We start from the raw sequence: 19,248 nt of genomic DNA, 5'->3' as shown, positions 1-19,248 counted from the left end.
TCCAACTCCAGTCGCTGTACCTCCAGGCTACTTGTCCCAATCTGTTCCCTCCACCACCACCTCCCCCAGTCCAGTTTTTGTCTAGCAGTGCCTGGTGGGTCGCACGTGCGCTGTCCCCCTCTCATGCTGCCTAGCTACATAGCACTGTGTGACCAACTGTCCCTCAGTTCCTTCTCTGCCGCCTTTGGCTTGAGCTGGAGGACTTAGCAATGCCTATTATCTCAACTTACTATAAGATAGCTTACAGTTAGCAGCTACATTTAGAAGTTAGTTACTTTTATTTACCTTTACTACTTACCTTACTTTAAAATTTACTATTAGAAAAATAAGTTTCAGTTCAACCTACCCTTTGGAATAGTTTATTGTCCTCCTCCCTCCCCCCCAGTATGGAGCAAAACCTCTCTGGCATGCCTGGCTTCCCTATAGTGCAGACCTATCAATCACAGTCTCTGATGGACACGCATAGTTTGTCTGCTGCTTTGGCGAGACACATATTCCTCAAAAGTACTCGCATTGCCGTAAGCTCAAATCCAGAGCCAGGAGAGCGAGAGATCTGCAACTAAAATTACTCATGATGGAGAAATCTCTACAACCTGCCTCGAGCGTGCTCAAGGAAACCCCCTGTACCCGACCCCGGCCAATGATCGCCATCAACAGCCTCTGACAAAGGTCCTACTGTAAAAGCTCAAACTAAAGAGCACTTACCCAAGAAAATTCCGAAAAATAAAGGCTCCAACTTCACCTTTGCAGGAGTTTACGAAGAAACAGTGCACCCCGACCACGGAGACCCCATTGGTACTGACGGCACCAGGAACATCTAACTCCAATGCACTGGGACCATCCGGTACCGCAGGTACCCAGATACCAAAAGACCCTAAGCAGGCAAGCTCTGAGAAAGGCACAAAATTAAAAACAAAACCCCAGTGGCGTACCAAAGGGGGGGAACGGGAGGGGGCCATGCCCCCGGGCACTGGCCTGTGGGGGATACCGGCCAGGCCCTCAGAGGAAGAGTCGCCCCCACTATCGCAGGTGGCCAGGGCCCTACGGCCACAATGAGTGTAGTATCGATAACTAGGCCCTATCAGACTTTGAGACCATTCCAGATCTAGATCTCAAAGTCTGATAGGTCCTAGTTGTTGGCACTACACCGGCAGCCAACGGCTCCCGCTGCAGCAGCAAGCGTCCTCCAGGCCTCTATGCCCCCGCGCTGGGCACAATGAGGGAGCCGCAGGGACCAGAGCCCATCACGGCCTCCCTCCTCCCCACAGAGCTCCCAGCCGCACCCACCGCACCCACAGCAGGGGGGCAGGGGAGAGCGGGAAATGGGCCCACAGACAGTAGCGTACCGAAGGGGGCCCTCCTGTGCCCCACCTCCCCCTGCACATCCCCCCCCAGGCCAGGGGGTGAGACCGCCCCCATCTGAGCCGGTGCCGGGCTGTGGGGTGGAGTGGGAGAGGCGGGCACCATGCGGTGGGGTAAGTGCAGGGAGGGGGGGCGGTGGAGCCAAGCCTGAATTTGAGCCCTCTCAGGCCTCACTCCCTCCCATAGGTACAGACCCCCCTTCCTGGGGCAGTTGGGGGGGGTGGCGCCAGGACCCCTCCTGCCCTACGTGGGAGGAGGGGCATGTGTGACCTGGGGGGGTGCAAATGTAGGCTTGGTTCCTGGGCACCAGAGACCCACAGTACGCCACTGCAAAACCCCCTGCCTCAGTACCCACGGAGCCAAAGTGGTACTCGGCACCGAACAGCTCAACATTGCTGCAGTCAATGGCACCATGTTCGGCAACCACAATGCATAGCAAAAGACCCTCCGTACCAAAGATTACAACGCAGACATCAGTACTGCTGTTCACGGTACCACAGCAATTTTTACGGCCCAAAGACCTCATGGTCTCATCCACATCAGAATTCCTGTTCCTCGATATCGACATCAATCCAACTTGCTCAGTACTGAGCTGACTGACCACTCCATCCAGTGATGAGGAGAAGGATGAAGGAGAGATATGTTCACCTTGTTACTCGTCACCCACAGGTTCACTCAGAGGAGGGCCATCCCACCAAAGAGGATACCATTCAGGCTCAGAGGCACAAAGGTGGTATGAACACCCATCAGCGCCACCACCCAAGCCTTTTCCCACCACAGTTGCCCTACTGGGACTCATGGGCTCCATACACGGCACATCACAAGCTCCCTAGTCCACCACGATCGAGAGCACAATACTCTCCATCACAGTCCATACCAGGATTATCAGAACTCTGGAAAGACATGACTAAGGAAACTGAGTAACCTTGGACCGAGAAGCCTTACCACCAGCCAACCTATCATCCTCATCGCCAGATGAGACAATAATGCCCACACCTGCCACCATGGGGGACAACTTCAAGCAGTTCCTGGAATTCTTCAAAAGAGTAGCAGCGTCTCTGGATATCTCCTTAGAAGACATAGCTGAGTCACAGCATAAACTGCTGGATATACTCCAAACATCTACCTCATCTAAGATGCACTGCCTATTAATGATGCTATCATGGAACCTGCCAAAATCATCTGGCAGACCCCAGCAACAATGCCCCCTTCATGTAAAAGATCCGATAAAAATATTATGTACCATCTAAGGGAATGGAATTCCTGTTTTCACGCCTCACACCAAACTCCCTGGTGGTGGATGCAGTAAATGAGAGGGGAAGGTAATCCCACTCCAGAGCCACCCCATATGACAAGGATTAGAAGAGGCTACACCTTTTTGGCTGCAAGGCCTATTCATCTGCGACCTTACAATTTAGGATCGCAAACTATGGAGCCCTACTATCAAAACACACTCACATCATGTTTTCCAAAATGTCAGAATTTATTGACAGTTTACCTGAGGAGAAGAAGGAGCAATTCAAGGACAATATTATGGAAGGACATCGCATTGCCAGGACAGCACTACAAGCCTCATTCAACTCTGCAGACACTGTAGCACGCTCCATTGCGACAGCGGTAGTCATGCGTCATTCATCATGGCTCCATCTCTCCAGGTTCCTTAGAGAAGTGCAGTCAATGGTGAAGAACCTCCCTTTTGATGGCCCAAAACTATTTGCAGCCAAGACAGATGAGTCCCTTCATACCTTGAAGGGAGTCAAGGGCAACATTAAAATCTCTTGGCATCTATACAACTGAAAATAAGAAGAAACAGGTCACGTGTTATACACAAAGATTCTGGTTGACGCCTTATACACAACCACAGAGGCAGTATGACCAGCAATGTAAACAAAGACAGACAAGATGACGACAGACGCCATCTTAGCCTTCTACATCTTAACAATCTACCTCGAGACAATAGTTTTGGAAGTGTGGTCGAGGGCATGAGACACCCACAGATTCAAGTGTTGGAAACAGAGACCATCTCCCTACCATTCGGAGATCGCTTATCACCATTCCACCAAGTCTGGCAGACCATCATAACAGACAGATGGGTTTTAGAAATCACCAAGACTGGTTATTATATTCCATTTATCTCCATCCCACCCACCTACCCTTCCTCTCCATCACTATTCAAGGACCCCTCTCACAAGCATCTATTGCAACAGGATGCAAACCATATCATACATCTAGATGCAGTAGAACGAATACCAACACAGCACATACTCACATTATTTTCTAACACGGAAAAAGACGTATGGATGGATTCCAATCCTAGATTTAAGAAAACTCAACAAATTCGTCAAACCCAACACTTCAAAATGGTGACATTAGCAACTATATTCTAATGACTATAATAGAAAGGGGGAACTGGCTCTTGGTCCTTGATCTCCAAGACACACATTTCCATATAACAATACACCCATCACACAGAAGATTCCTAAGGTTAACCCTGAGAAAACACCAACACAACCAGAAGCAATAGATGCCACCCAGACACGATAACCCTTTTCACAAACAGAGCTACAAATAAGCACAAAAAAAATCAACATTCATACCTATCCAGAAACTGGAATTCATCAGGGCCTACCTGAGCTGCCCAAAAGCTACAGCCTCTCTATCTCATCAACGCTTCACGATACTTGTCAACCTAATATCAACAGTGATGGACAGCCCACAGACATCAGACAGAATGTGCTTACAACTGCTGGGACACATGTCAGTAACAACGTAGGTCATCAAACACGCCAGTCTACACATGAGATGTTTGCAGGCCTGGCTTCGAACAGTGTACATACCACACAGACACAGTCTAAACAGATGCCTCACAATGCCAAACAAAACAAAGAATTCACTAAAATCATGGACACAACCAGACAATATTTGTGCAGGACTCTCATTCCATTTGTATAAAATTCCCCCACATTGACAATCACTACTGATGCCTCCTTAATAGGTTGGGGAGCACATTTACTCAACCAGACAGTCCAAGGCCAATGGTCCTCATAAGAATCCAACCTGCATATAAACTTACTGGAGCTAAGAGTAGTCAGCAATGCATGCAGCCACTTTTTACCACTAGTCAAGGACAAAGCTATAAAGATCCTCACAGACAATGTACCTTGCATGTTTTATATAAACCAGCAAGCTGGGGCACGATCACATTCCCTATGCACAGAAGTCATGCTGCTCTGGAATGGGTGCATCAGTCACAACATTGACCTCTTAGCATCCTGCTTCTGGCATGTCAAAACACCATAGCAGATGCACTAAGCAGAAGTTTCTCACAGAATCACAAGTGGGAAATGGACCCCGGAGTTCTACACAACGTATTCAAACAATGGGGGCTTCCCAACCATAGACCTCTTTGCAATATCACAGAACACTAAGTGCCTGCAATTTTGCTCCAGAGAGGGACTGGGACCCCACTCTCTAGGCGACGCTCTCCTCATCAAATGGGATGTGCCTCTAATGTATGCTTTTCCTCCGACCCTCCTCCTATCCCGGGTCAGACACAAGATCAGGACAGACAACCCCACGTCATCCTAGTAACCCCTACATGGCCCAGACAAACATGGTTCCCGTACTTATTAAAAATGGTGGTGTGCCCACCTCGCAACCTACCTCTAATACCCTATCTGCTCTCCCAAGATGCGGAACAGGTCCACCATCCCAGCCTGGCAAAACTTCATCTCAAGGCTTGGCAACTCCATGGCTCAGGGAAAACGAAATAACCTGTTTGGAGGAAGTAAGATACATTTTACTAAACAGCCATAGACCAACTACATGGAAGACACATACTCATAAATAGAAAGGGTTCAATAAATGGTGCCAGAAGAAACATCTTCTTAATATGGACTTCATATTAGAACTTAAAAACTGGGACTCTCCTCAAGCTCGATCAGAGTACACCTTGCAGCCATCACAGCGTTCCTTGATAGAGTGGATGGGGTTTCCATATTCGCCCACCCAACAACCAAAGGCTTCCTCCAGGGCATCCATAATACTTACCCAGAAATACGGGCTCCAGCTCCTACATGAGACCTCGATTTAGTCTTGTGGGGACTTATAGGAACTCCATCTGAACCACTAGTAAAATGTTCTCTACTTCATCTATCAATGAAGGTGGCCTTCCTCATTGCCATCACATGTGTCGGATACGTGGGGGAACTAGGAGCCCTGATGGCACATACCCCATACACAACGTTCTTTAAAGACAAAGTCACCTTAAGATCACATGCCAAGTTCCTACCCAAGGTTGCCTCCCCATACCATTTTAATCAACCTATTCACTTACCTGCATTCTTTCCAAAACAGCATGCAGACAAAAGAGAGGCAGCATTTCACACCTTAGGTGTTGGAAAAGTGCTAGCCTTCTACATTGAAAGAGCAAAGCATTTGAGAAAATCACCAAGATTTATTCCTCTTTATCACAGAACAATCTAAAGTGAGGTCATATCAAAACAGACTATCCAAATGGATATCAGGATGCATCCAATTTTATCAACAAAAACAGTTATAAGCCCCAACAGGGACCCACACACATTCTACTAGAGCACTTTCAGTGTTGACAGCCTTCCTCAATGATGTCCCCATTATGGACATATGCAAAGCAGCAACTTGGTGTCAGCCCATTGTGGCAGGGTGCGCCTGTCCCGCCCTGTGGATCCTGCGCTTCAGCGGCAATGCCAGTGGTGCGGCAGGGAGGGGAGTGCAGGGGGGGGACCCGGTCCCGCCCTCTTCCCCGGGTCCCTGACCCAGGGACCCTGCGAGGAGTGGTCTCGCCCCGCTTAGTCCTGGAGACCTACTACCTTCCCTGGGTCACCTGTCCGTGGCCCCCCGGCCTGTAGACTGCTCCCTCGTACCGGCGTGAAGGGTTGTGGTGTCTTCCCCGGCTGGAGCCTCTCTGTCTCAGTATGGTAGCGGCAGTGGATGATAGTCCCAAGCCCTGCAGCTACAGTGGCGGCAGGGCAGGGCAGGGCAGGGCAGGGCAGGGCAGGGCAGGGCAGGGCAGGGCAGGGCAGCTCCTCTCCGCTCTGCTCTGCTTTGCTTCACTTCGCTCCTCTTTGCTCTGCGTTGCTCGCTTTGCTCTGCCTCCTCTCCTCTGGCTGTTAACTCCCTTTCAGCTTACTTGGCCTGCCTGAAATGGAGGCTTTTAACTGCTGGGGCAGCTTCTTTGATAGGCTCCAGGTGGCCTAATTGGCCCAACTGTCTTCAATTAGCCCCAGCTGGGTTACCCAGAGAAGAGGGCTTTATGGAGCCTGGGGCTAATATACATGCCTTCCAGTACCCTTTCATAGCTGTGCGGTCTGGCCCTGTCACACCATACATTCACAAAGCATTATGCTATAGGGCAACATTCATCATCAGGTGCTCTATTTGGACTTACAGTTTTATCAACCACCATGACCTGAACTCAGAAGCCCCTTCCTTCCACTGAGGGGCACTGCTCTATAGTTACTTAAAGTGGAGCACTCACAGGGACACTCCTCGAAGAAGAAGAAAAAGAGATTATTTACCCTATGCAATAACTGAGGTTCTTCAAGATGGTTGTCCCTGTGATGCTCCACTACCCTCCCACCTCCTCTCTACTTTGAAGTTTTCTACAACTGATACTCTGCAGTAGAGAAGGAACCGAGGGACGATTGAGCTCACAGCACTATGTAACTGCCTGAGGTGGCACAAGATGGGGACAGCGCATGTGCAACCCAAGCAGGTACTGCTACCACAAATCTCCAATTACAGGCTCAGGGTATATGGACACCTAAAGTGGAACACCCGCAGGGACAACCATCTTGCAGAACTTCAGTTACTGCACAGGGTGAGTAACCTTCTCTTTTATTTTGGGGGAATTAGAGTGGAAGGAAGAGGTCAAAATCAGGCTTATAAATGGAAGGTTGCTTCAACATTACCTATGGAGGGACCTGTCTCTCCATAACACATTGTATTACTGTCACATTACGATAGCAACAATAAACTGATGTAAGAATGTGCATATTTGAAAAAAACAGAGAAATGCACTTACCGTTCAAGCAGATTGATACTTCTGAATATTTCTGTAATTATCAACAATATTTAGTTTGTGTTGTCACTCACTAAGAACAGGCATAGCTTCTGAAAGAAGTGAGCACTTAAGGAAAACCCAGACCTTTTATATCTGCCACTTATTTCCTGATTATCTTTCTGGAGGTCAGGCCCTTCATTTTGACACTTAATGAATAAAATGCCCACGTTGCAGGAAATGGGATAATGAATTGTGAAAAGACATAATCAGCAATGACTAAATAATTAAGGGAATTGAAATGTAGAGTCATTTGGGAATGTATTAATAATAACACAATTTTTCCATATGCTAAAGAATTCTGTCTGTTTTTAGAAAATCAGTCTCACACATGCTCTGTGGCAAAAAAAATTAATGTAGACTAATAGGAACTGTAATTAGATGTTCTCCTTTTAAACAGCTGAATAAAAGATGAAATCATATAGAAAGTATATTTAGATACAAGCCAGAAAGTAAACTGATTATTATTCATAGTGCTGTTAATAGGAGCTGTAATTTATGCATCTAGTGGGAATTATGTTAGGCAATTAGGAAAGGGAGTCACACTTGACTTCCCTTTATGCATTTACATATTTATATATTTTTCTATATCATGCCAATGTCTCCATCTTTTCAGTTACCATTAATCCAAATAACTATCTAAAATAATACCCTGACATATTGCACAATGAAAATAGCTTTTGGAGCTCAAAAACTGTCCTTTGCCTAGCTGAAACAAAATTTCACCTGATCTTATTTGATCTCATCCAGCTGGTCACATGGACTTCTGCTAATCACAACTAGTACTTGACTTTTTAACTTCTGTTAGTGCTTCACCTTCAAATGCTTATCATGGAAGTGGTATGTTACCATAGCTGTGATTTTGTGCTCAGGGCCACTACCCCCCTTAAATTCCACCTTCATTCTACCTACCCAGCACCAGATTCGATAGTCTTCTAACATATATAGCAGGAGTGGCCAAACCATGGCTCATGAGCCACATTGAAGTGCGGCTAATGGAACCCCCTATATCCCCTCATTCTCTGCCTATCAATCGGCGTGGGGAGCTCAGAGTTTCTGCCCTGCGACAGGGTGGTGTTGGGAAGTGGAGCTTCGGGGAGCGGTGTCAGTAAGTTTGGCCCCACCTGATATATCATATGCCACTAACAAACTATGAAAGAGACATAGGTGAGCTAATCTCTTTTATTGGACCAACTTCTGTTGGTAGAAGGGACAAGCTTTCGAGCTGCACAGGCTCTTCTTCAGGTCTGGAGAGAGTAACCAGAGTATCTGAGCTAAATACAGATGTAACAGATAGTTAAGCATAAGGGTTTCTCACATGCTGTAGGAGACAAATGAGGTGGGCAATTAAGGGTTAGCAGGCAGTCAGGAGTGTTAGAAATTGTTGTAATGAGTCATAAAACCAGTGTCTCTGTTAAGTCCATGGTTTTTAGCATCCAGCCGAGTTATGAATTTAAATTCTCAGGCCCAATATTTTGAGAGTGTTGTGCAGGTTTCTTTTGAGGACAAGGACTGAGAAGTCAGATATAGAGTGATCACTTTGTGAAAAGTGTTCACCATGGCTACTGTGGTGTTTTTGTGTTTTATCATTTTTCTGTGTGAGTTCATTTGAGAGCATAGCGATTGTCTTGTTTTACCTGCATAGTAGTTGTTAGGGCATTTGATACACTGGAAGAGGTACACCACATGTTGTGATAGGCATGTGTAGGACCCAGGGACCTTGAAAGATATATTGTGAGGGTGTTGATCATTGTAGCAGTGGAAATATGTCTGCAGGTTTTGCATCTGTTGTTCTGGAAGGGTCTGGAGCCACTTTGAATTGGTCTGTGGGAAGCTTGTTTCTGATGATGAACTTGGCAAGGTTGGGGGTTGTTTGAAGGCCAAAAGAGGGTGTTCAGGAAAGACTTTTTTGCAGGATGTGGTCCCCATCAAATATCGGTTGTAATAGATGATACCCAGTAAGAGTTCTGGCATGGGATGGTAAGTGACAAGTAGTGTTGTGCATATAAGGTTTTAATTTATTATTCACTACTCAATGGGCTCTCAGTTCCACTCAAAAGGGCTGTATTTCCCTTACAAATCATTAACAGTTCAGTACAAGTATAATTTGCATTTGTGTAATAATGATACCTTGTGTTTTCATCCAAAAATTTAATAGCATACAAATAATCATTAATAAAACCTCACAATGCTGCAGTGAGATAGGGAAATACAGTTATACCTGTTTTACAGATGAACAAACTGAGGTACAGATAGTTAAGTGATTTGTTCAAAGAACAAAAGCAAACCAGTAGCAGAATGAGGATTAGAATTCAAGAGCTAAATTCAGCCCTGGATTAAGCAGGTGCAATTTCCATTGCCTGCAATGGACACTGCACTCACTTGCTCCAGACCTGAATTAATAATTATAATGTGGTGTAAATTCCTAACCTAGACATAATCCCTCCTTATAGAAACCCCTTTCTTATATGCATAATGCTGCATTTTAGACTGTTCTCTACTGATACTCTACATTAATCTGCAGCCAGTTAATTCCAGATGGGCTAACTGGATTTCCCAAGCCTGCAGCAGTGTTACAATTCTTCAATTCCTGAGCCTTACATTCTAGCTTGGTTGCCATGCCTTCCTGTCATGAGTCATTCTTCCCACTAGTCAAAAATTTCAAGTTGTTTGACTATCTCAGAGAGAGAGAGAGACTCATTTGGATTCCCACCCTGCATTTTGGTTTTTGACAGGCATCCCAAGCAGATGACGGTTCTTCCAGACAACACTTTCTCTGTGGCACTCTACATTGTACCTCAGAAGATTACTTAAGGTCTGACTATTTCTGCCAGAACTGTCCTAGAAATTAGGTGTATGATTTCTTGGCCGCTAGCCTACACTAGCTCTTGGCTACAGGTCTTATTTTTTGGCTGCTGATCATCTTTTGTAATTGGGCTGGCAAAAATTTCCGTTGCCTTTCTCTCTCCACCCAAGTTCTAATTGACAGCTGCTCTGGCCCCATTCCATTACCACAGATGTCCGTACCAACACCTAACAGTTTTTCCATCTCTCATCTGATTTACTTCCACCTGTCATGTTAGTGAGATTCTCAGCCACAGCAGAACCTGCTCTCCAAAGCAGCATTTGTGACTTCCTTACATTACTACACACAGTCGTCCTTATTTCTCAACCTCCCACCCACCTCCTTTATAGCTTTCTGTGATACTCTTCTCACCTGCCTCTTAGTCACTGGAAAGCTCATGGTACTCTTGCAACTATGCTGAATGAACTTGCAAACTGTGGAAGGAAATGTAAAAGGTGTAAATGTATTAACATGCATTTTACTACTTTTAGTCACAGATGGTGGTTACTTTTAACTTCCTCTATTAAAAAAATCTTTTTGTTGTTGATTTTTTTCCACCCCTGCTGTGGGCATTCCACTGGTCTGGTTAGTTACATTTATTCTCAGAAGAGAGATTCTATCTTGGAATGGACTCTCTGAGCTTAACACTGAAAAATTCCTGTTGCTGCTGCTGCATCATTGGGTAATCATTAAATAAATTCAGTGTTTAACAAAAACACATGATTGTTTAACAGAGTATATTACAGAAGATGGAGGCTTTAATGATCTCTATGGATTTTTAGTTTGTAAGAATAGATTATGAAGCTGTCTTGGTAAGGTGCTGTTTTCATATCTGAAAGAAGTTACCAGCATTGTACATCATTTTTATATCTTGTTGCTAGGCAACATATCATAGTGCCCTCATTGCAAAGGTATCTGCTTTCTTGTTAAAAATCTTCATCTTATTCCTTAATTTTGCTAACTTAGCCTTGTTATTGATCTTATGCTGCTTCCTCATATGTCTTTTGATTCATTCATCCATTAGGTTTTGAAGAAAGATAACAGGTTTTTATTAACTGATTTTGGTTTTGTAACTAGAAGATATGCATTAATATTAATCTTTAGTTTCTCTGTTTATCACCATTTGTTTTTATACATGGAGCTCTGCATTTCTGCTCACTTGGGATTCAAAATCAGAAAGGATTGGAGTGGTGATACCTTTAATATATGGATCACAACAGTTAAAAAAACCCATTCCTTTCTTCTTTTCAAAATGATATTCAGCCCCTGCTTCAGTTCAGTTTGGCTGCAAACCCTTATTACTGTATCATTGTAAAATCTGAGGGCGTTTTTTACTTTGGATTTGCTAAGGTAATATAAGATTTTGGGGTTTGAGAGAACATACCAACTCCAAAATATTACTTTTTTTCCCTTTGTGTACACAGATATATTTTTAAAAGCACTTTCTAACAAAAAATGGTAGCATTTAAAAGTACTTGCGACGTAACGAAATAACATTGTCTACAGCTCGAGCATATATTCACTTCAGCACAGCTCCTGGTTAGACTCCTTGAGAAAGAGTGCTGACTTATAGGGCTTCACGTGCTATCTAGACACAGGCTGTGATTCCAGCACGTGTCCTCCAGATGGTTCTGCAGGCTCACATGGAACAAGGTCACGTGGACTGAATGAAAGAACCCAGTCAGGATTTGGAAGTGCCATGCTTGGGAAACAAGGAGCTCCCTGCATCCTGCATATACAGTAAATGGTTCTTATTATACTCATCATTAACCCTTTAATTACTAGCTTATTTTAATTACATTAATTACCCAGACTTAATGCAGTGGTGATGATTGCTACAGCTACTGTTAAGTTTGGCTGAGCAGTATTATTATAATACCTGTTCTTAATTAAACAATTTTGGATTAAATTTGATACAGTTAAGACACTTATAACAAATTCTGCTCTCCACACACACACACACACACACACACACACACATACACACACAACTCCCTTTAAGTCAATAGATGTGCATCTCTGGGAGTCAAACGTGTGTATTGGAAGAGAGAATTTGGCATATAATGTCAGAGCAGTCATTTTTTTCAAAGTTGTGTGTCTGAAGAGACGTGTAGGAGAGAGAGAGATTTTAAAGTAATCCAATCAGCTATTTTTAAGCTGTAAGAGAGAAAAATAGATTATGAGACTTGGTTATGCTCTAAAACCCTAGAGAATCTTAGCTGCTTAAAAGAAAAAATGCAAGTAATTAATACTAAGAACTAATTAGTTTTGTCATAAAAAATAAGTGAAAATTGCGAAGACCAAAATATTTAATTTCACAATTACCTACTGCGCATGCTTGAAACTTTTTCCAGTAATTTTCACAACTTTTTAAACTAGTAATTACATGTTCTAATTATGTAATTACACATCCTAATTATGTAGTTAAATCTAATTATAGTGATTATGCAATTATGCAATAATTGATACATAATTGAGATGCAAAAATGTGCCTACGTAATATTTAACAAACAGAACAGGTTCCATATTAGCCATTTCAGGCTCTTAAAAATATGTGGTTTTATTGCAGGGCCAGAGGAAGGGATTTGGCCCAGTCACGCATTTTCTAAATCCCTTTGTTCCTTGCTATTGCCTTTGAAAAAATTACGTTTTCCCATAAGCATGTGCAACTGCCTCCTACTGGCTTCAACTGGAGCCATCTGTGAGCGCCCAAAGATGGAATTTAGTTCCTAGAGTGAAAGAAAACATTGGGTCTCCAGTATATATTGGTACAAGAGACTTGGACTAGATAAATATCTTTCACCCAAAGACCTCAAAGTGCTACGATCTGATTTCATTAATTTCTTCATATCGGTATATCCCTAGTATCTAAGTGTTGGGAAGCATAGAGGGCCTGCTTGGGTGCCCATTGACAACCATGGAAAAACATCTATTGACTTCAGTGGCAGCAAGAGCCTATCCCATGGAAAGTTTATCATTACTTTCTCTGTAAACCTTACACGTTTATAGATACATTTTTTAATTTTTAAAAACATCTCTCTCTTTTTCTCAAATACACTCACTCATTGATCTTCATGCAAAGGCACAGGCCCATCAAGGCTCCATGGGGGCAGAGGAGTCCTTGCTAGTGAATCAGATTGCATGATCAGAGCCTAAGTTTGTCCCTGTTTAAATAGCCTGATGCTGAGTAAATAACTGGAAGGGAGGTTTAGTGGCACGGGCATCCAGGCTAACTGAACTGGCTCATCTTTTGAGATAGATAAACTTAGTGACATATGCAGTGGTGGCATATGAAATTGTTTAGTGCCCCAGGCAACTCGGGGGCCCCCGATTTAGTATTAACCCCAAAATTATTTAACATGGACTTTTTAACAAGTATATTTGTATGTATAGTGTTGTTTTTTGGGGGGGTTTTTTGGTTTATGGAAATAATGCTATTGGTATTTTTAGGGGATGGATGAGGGGCTAGGGGCCCCCCAAATTTTCCTGTTAGGACCCCAAAATGAGTAAGCACCACTACTTGTATTTTAGAGCATGGATGAGTCTACAAAGGTCCAATGCTGCTAGATGATATCAAAGACTCCAGTGCACATTTCATTAGAAATGGAATTTGCTTTCTTTTGTCCCTGGGCAGAAACACATGATTGCTTAACAGAGTATATTACAGAAGATGGAAGCTTTAATTATCTCTATGGATTTTTAGTTTGTAAGAGAACATTATGAAGCTGTCTTGGTAGGGAGCTATTTTTATATGTGAAAGAAGTTACCAGCAAAAATTTGTTCTCCCTCTTCCTCCCTCCCCCCACCATTGTGCAATGTGTTATGTGTCTTCTTTAGCTATTTGTTCCCACCACACAGGTGACTGAATCTCAGTGATGTTTTATCCTTGATGTGGAAAGCACTTTGGTAATAAAGCCATATATAAATACCAAATATTAATAGTAATATTTTGTGTGTGACTATCAAAAGGAATGAAACTTCCACTGTTGTCTTATATCTTCTCTGTCTCTACTACACATGCACATTTTAGACAAGATACATTATCTTGCAATATTTTGTATGGCAGGTCTCTGTAAATGCCCAATTAGTTGTTTTTCTACTAGAATTTATCACAAGCAAGAAGGTTTCAGAAGGGAAAGTATATATTTTCTGATGAGCAATCACTTTCCATATATTTTTTGCGCCATCTGCTATCAAAGATCTAGTTTTAAGAGTTATCACTTATGTACATGGAAGTATAATTTTGATTTGATCTATATTCCTTTTACTGCTGAAATTGTTTGAAAAACTTTCTTTGGTTCAAAATTCAAAGAAGATCATGTTACAGTTATCTTTTAGTTGTCAGTGTTTGTATTACTAAAGTAAATGTTTGTATTACTATCAGTAATGTTTACTATTCATGACAGGGACTGAAAATATGTAGAAAAGACTAAAACTGAACAGTTATTTATTCATGGTGGAATAAATTCAGGTCTGAGCAGAAAAGCCTGTACTTAAATCTCACTTCTTTTGAAAGCTTAAGTGGGAATTAAGAGATGAGTCAGTTTTATGCAGGCCTTCTGCACAGGGATAAATATTACATCAGAGCATAAGAACAGCCATACTGGGTCATCTAGCCCAGCATCCTGTCTTCTAACAGTGGCCAATGCTAGGTGTTTTAGAGGGAATGAACACAAAGGTAATCATCAAGTGATCTATCCCCTGTCACCCATTCCCAGCTTCTGTCAAACAGAGGCTGGGGACACTTCAGAACATGGTTTTATACCCCTTCCCACCCTGGCTAATAGCCACTGATGGACCTATCCTCCATGAACTTATCTAGTTCTTTTTTTGAATCCTGTTTTAGTTTTGGCCTTTACAACATCCTCTGGCAAAGAGTTCCACAGGTTGCCTGTGAATTGCGTGAAGAAATACTTCCTTTTGTTCATTTTAAACCTGTTGCCTATTAATTTCATTTGGTGACCCCTAATTCTTGTGTTCTTAGACGGAGTAAATAACGCTTCCTTATTTACGTTCTACAAACCAATCTTGATTTTATAGACCTCTATCATATCCCTCTTTAGTCGTCTCTTTTCCAAGCTGAAAAGTCCCAGTCTTATTAATCTCTCATCATATGAAAGCTGTTCAATACCCCTAATCATTTTTGTTGCCCTTTTCTGTACCTTCAGATTCCAATATATCTTTTTTAAGATGGGGCAACCAGATATGCACACAGTATTCAAGATGTGGGCATGGCATTGATTTATAAAGAGGCAATATGATATTTTCCTGTCTTGTTATCTATCCTTTTCCTAATGATTCCCAACATTCTGTTAGCTTTTTTGACTGCCACTGCACATTAAATGGATGTTTTCAGAGAACAATCCACAATGACTCCAAGATCTCTTTCTTGAGTGGTAACAGCTAATTTAAGACTCCATCATTCTATATGTATAGTTGGGATTCTAATGTGCATTACTTGCATTTATCAACATTGAATTTAATCTGCCATTTTCAAAGGCTTTCTTCACTCTGAAGAAAATTCCTCATACTTCAGTACTTTTCTGTCACCCTCCTACTGATATCACAACTGGGTTTAAGTGGATTGACCAATCATTAGCACAGCAGAGAGATTTACATTTGTTTCTTAGACAGAGTCCGGAACTACCTGGACTTCTAGGCGTTGGGAATGCTGCAGAGCCAGCACGCCCAAACCCAGAAGTGAAAGGGGAACCTCTTGCCATTTTGAGTTGAAATCCAATTAGCTGATGGTCAGAGCGCACCTATGGGTTCCAAAGGGAGCTAGGTCCATCCTTCTTCAGTCAGAGGGAGAATTGTCGTGACTGAGGCTTGGAAAATGAAAGATAGGGAAATGTAGTGAGGAGGATTGGGAAGATCCTGGAAACACCACCACAACCACCTGCAAAAAAAAAAAAAAAAAAATGTTTTATAAAAGAATTATTTATACACATGTAATGTGCAATTATTCCACAACTTTTTACATTGTAAAGTATGTGGTGCTAATGAAAGTCTGTGTAATACAGCCCACAAGTAATCCTACATTGTTAATTCTCAGCCAATTTCTGCCCCCATTGTTTTACCACAAAACTCACTCACTCTCACTCACTTGCACAGGTACTCGCACTTACTGTCAGTTTGCTAATTATGATGATATGCCAAGTGCTGCTGACTTTGGTCAGGATACAGTAACAGCCACAGTACAGCTGATCTCATATTCCTTAGTGTGATTGAAAGGAAGATCTTTCAAAGAGGTATAACTGCCTGAATTACTACTCTTTTATATGTTTTTAAATGAGAATGTAAAGGCCAAGGGCATTTTTTCCCATTTAATACTATTAAATCCATCATTAAATCTCTCAGTGAACACTGAATTTAATGGTGCCCTCAAGTACCAATACTGATGCTTAACTGTGTTAATATTGTTGTGTGTATATAGATACAATAAATAACATTTAGCTATGATAGTATTAGAAGAATTATTGGGTGTAGCAATATAAATAGCAGTGCTAATGAGACTAAACATCAAAAACTGATGGCAGTGTGTGAACCCAGCCAGTGAGGCTAAATGTGGATAAGGACTCAACAGCGTGGCATATTGAATCTATCAATAAAACCAGTCAGACTCTATTAAAAGCTTTACTGCTAGTTGGCATTCAAGGATTAATTTGAACATATAGTTTTTATCTTTTATTATCTCACTATATAACACTGTAGCTTAAAACTACAGGCTGCTTTTCACTATCTATTAAATATGTATTATGTATTGGCTTCCATTTGCTGAATTACCATTACAAAGCTGGTGGCACTCCATTTTACCTTCCTTTACTTTAGCCACCATTGTCTTTTGTGATATAATCATGCATGGCTGATGGGCAAAACTTTACTATTCATGTTTTTATACTCAGTATTTTGAAGACAGAATTTTCAGTAATTGGTCACCTAACCTTAGAGGTATTGATCCTTCTCTCAGCATATTGGCTGTTAATATATACATTATATTTGCATATTATTTTAAGCATCCGGACACAATTTTGGATCCACGTTGCTCATATGAAAAGCATGTAATGGTTGTGGTTACACTGCTATTCCCCCAGTTAAGTAATCTACAAATGTCTCTGTCTGACTCTGAGGGAGTGTCTGATTTATGCTTTTGTCACTTGGATACTCCATTAATGTAATGTCCTATTTTATGATCTTCCTGATAGGGTCCTGCATATATTAAAACTTGCATAGAATTATACATCCAGGGTTTGTTTTACTAGGGATGAACACACTCGTTCAGAATAAAAAAGAAGCAATCTACGGGATTAGCTCTAATCAGTAGAGGTGAAGTTCACCTTTATGTAGAAGGCCCATTTAAGGCTTAAGTGGAGCTTATTTAGTATATAGCCATTGTATGAGCTCTTAGTACAGGGATGGATTTTGCCCTAGACAATCAGTCAGCCACATAATGCAATTTGATAGATCTTTTCAATAGAGAACAAAATGAATTAACATTTGCACCCGCAAAACTACCCGTAAGTATTTTAAATATTTTTAAAGTTCCAAAGTGAAAGTTGATCTTTCTGGTTCCCTACTAACTATAAGAACAATGGGTAGCATGATTCAGAAGTGGCAATGCTAGGCTCTGTTCCCTCTTTTATAAGTATTACTTTTGTTATTTTAAATAAATCAGTCTCCACAAGGTAAGAGAAAACAATGCTGGGCTATGTATACATTCGCATATAAAAAGCTATATTAAGAGAATATTAAGGTTGCTCGGGTAAGCACTCAGAAGTAAATAAATTAGTCACCCACAGTTAAATGAAAAATAAGCAAGCATATGCAACCTTAAATCTACTTTCTTATGTATTTACATTATGATACAGAGTCTAATTTAATAAGTACATATTGTTTGCTGGCAAATTATTTTCGGGGTGTATTTTAAAAACTTTTGTCAGTGTTTTTTTCATATCACTCCATCTCTAAAACCAAGCTCTCTTTGTACTGAGGGTTGCTGTAGCAGCAAGATGAGAATAACTAGAAACTCTGAGGCAGCCTTTCAGTCAGGTTCACCAGTTTAAATTAAATCAGTTTTTAAACCAATTTAGTTAAACTGGTGCAAACTCCTGCATGGACACTCTTATTTCAGTTCAAGAGTTGCTTATGTCAAGTTAGCTTTAACCAATTCCTAATTTATTTAAATTCAACCTAAATAACCCCCAATTTAAACTGAAATAAAAGTGTCCACAGAGCCCTTAGCAGTGGTTTAACTAAATCAGTTTAAAATCATATCTTTAAGTTAAACTTATGCAATTTTCTTGCGTGGATAAACCCTAAATTAAGGGTAAGATACTTATGTTTTTGTGGTCACTAATTAAATGAACCTGTGTGATGAGTGAGTAAGATTTTCTGAGTTGATCTCCAAATCTGAGGTTCATGAGACAGAGTAAAGGTTGTTGGGTGACCTTAATGTGTATTTACATACTTCAGAACATTTTGGAGATTTTGGGGGTATTTTTGTCAAGTGGAACCTTAATTAGGAATTTCCGGATTTTCTGACATTTGTGTTTTTATGAGAAAACTACAGAATTCTTTTAAGAGGTTTTTGCCTGAAGATTCTTTCAATCTTAATTCCAGATTTAATATTTTGCCTAGTAATAACAGTATGGTACTTACCTAGATTACAAGGATGGTGAGAGTCTGTAAAGTTTATAAACTGCCTCTAAATCTTCAGATGAAAGGCAGCGTATGCTGTAAGTGCTAAGTATTATTGTTTCAGGGCTTAAAGTTGATAGACAGCTTTGAAGAACCTTCTTAATATAAACAGCAGATAAGAACTGCACAGTTTAGAATGCCTGTTTAACTGTCTGGTGAGCATACTTGTGGCTTGATAGATGCCTAAAATGCCAGATTTATGCAGCCCCGGTGCATTCAAACAGAGGCAGAGGAGCACAGAATA

The 19,248-nt window shown here is 41.7% G+C and overlaps 1 protein-coding gene and 1 long non-coding RNA gene across 3 annotated transcripts in view; one reads left to right on the top strand and one right to left on the bottom strand.

Annotated features, from left to right (window-relative positions):
- AFF3 (ALF transcription elongation factor 3) overlaps positions 1-19,248 on the top strand; it is a 478,617-nt gene that overhangs the window by 246,115 nt on the left and 213,254 nt on the right. The window lies entirely within an intron of this gene.
- LOC137163384 (uncharacterized) lies at positions 2,833-7,508 on the bottom strand. Of its 2 annotated transcripts, XR_010922703.1 has the most exons (4): positions 7,427-7,498; positions 5,699-5,777; positions 5,026-5,136; positions 2,833-3,155 (listed from the first exon to the last, which is right to left on the bottom strand). It is a non-coding gene; the product is annotated as an uncharacterized lncRNA (long non-coding RNA). The 2 variants fall into 2 exon arrangements; XR_010922704.1 differs by lacking the exon at positions 5,699-5,777 and having other exon boundaries at positions 7,427-7,508.

Source organism: Emydura macquarii, unplaced genomic scaffold, assembly GCF_026122565.2.
Source record: "Emydura macquarii macquarii isolate MOO-44397 ecotype Brisbane River unplaced genomic scaffold, CSIRO-AGI_Emac_v2 contig_2531, whole genome shotgun sequence".
Taxonomy (NCBI): Eukaryota; Metazoa; Chordata; order Testudines; family Chelidae; genus Emydura; species Emydura macquarii.
The sequence above is the reverse complement of the archived record's forward strand: the minus strand, read 5'-3'. Positions and strand labels throughout refer to the sequence as shown.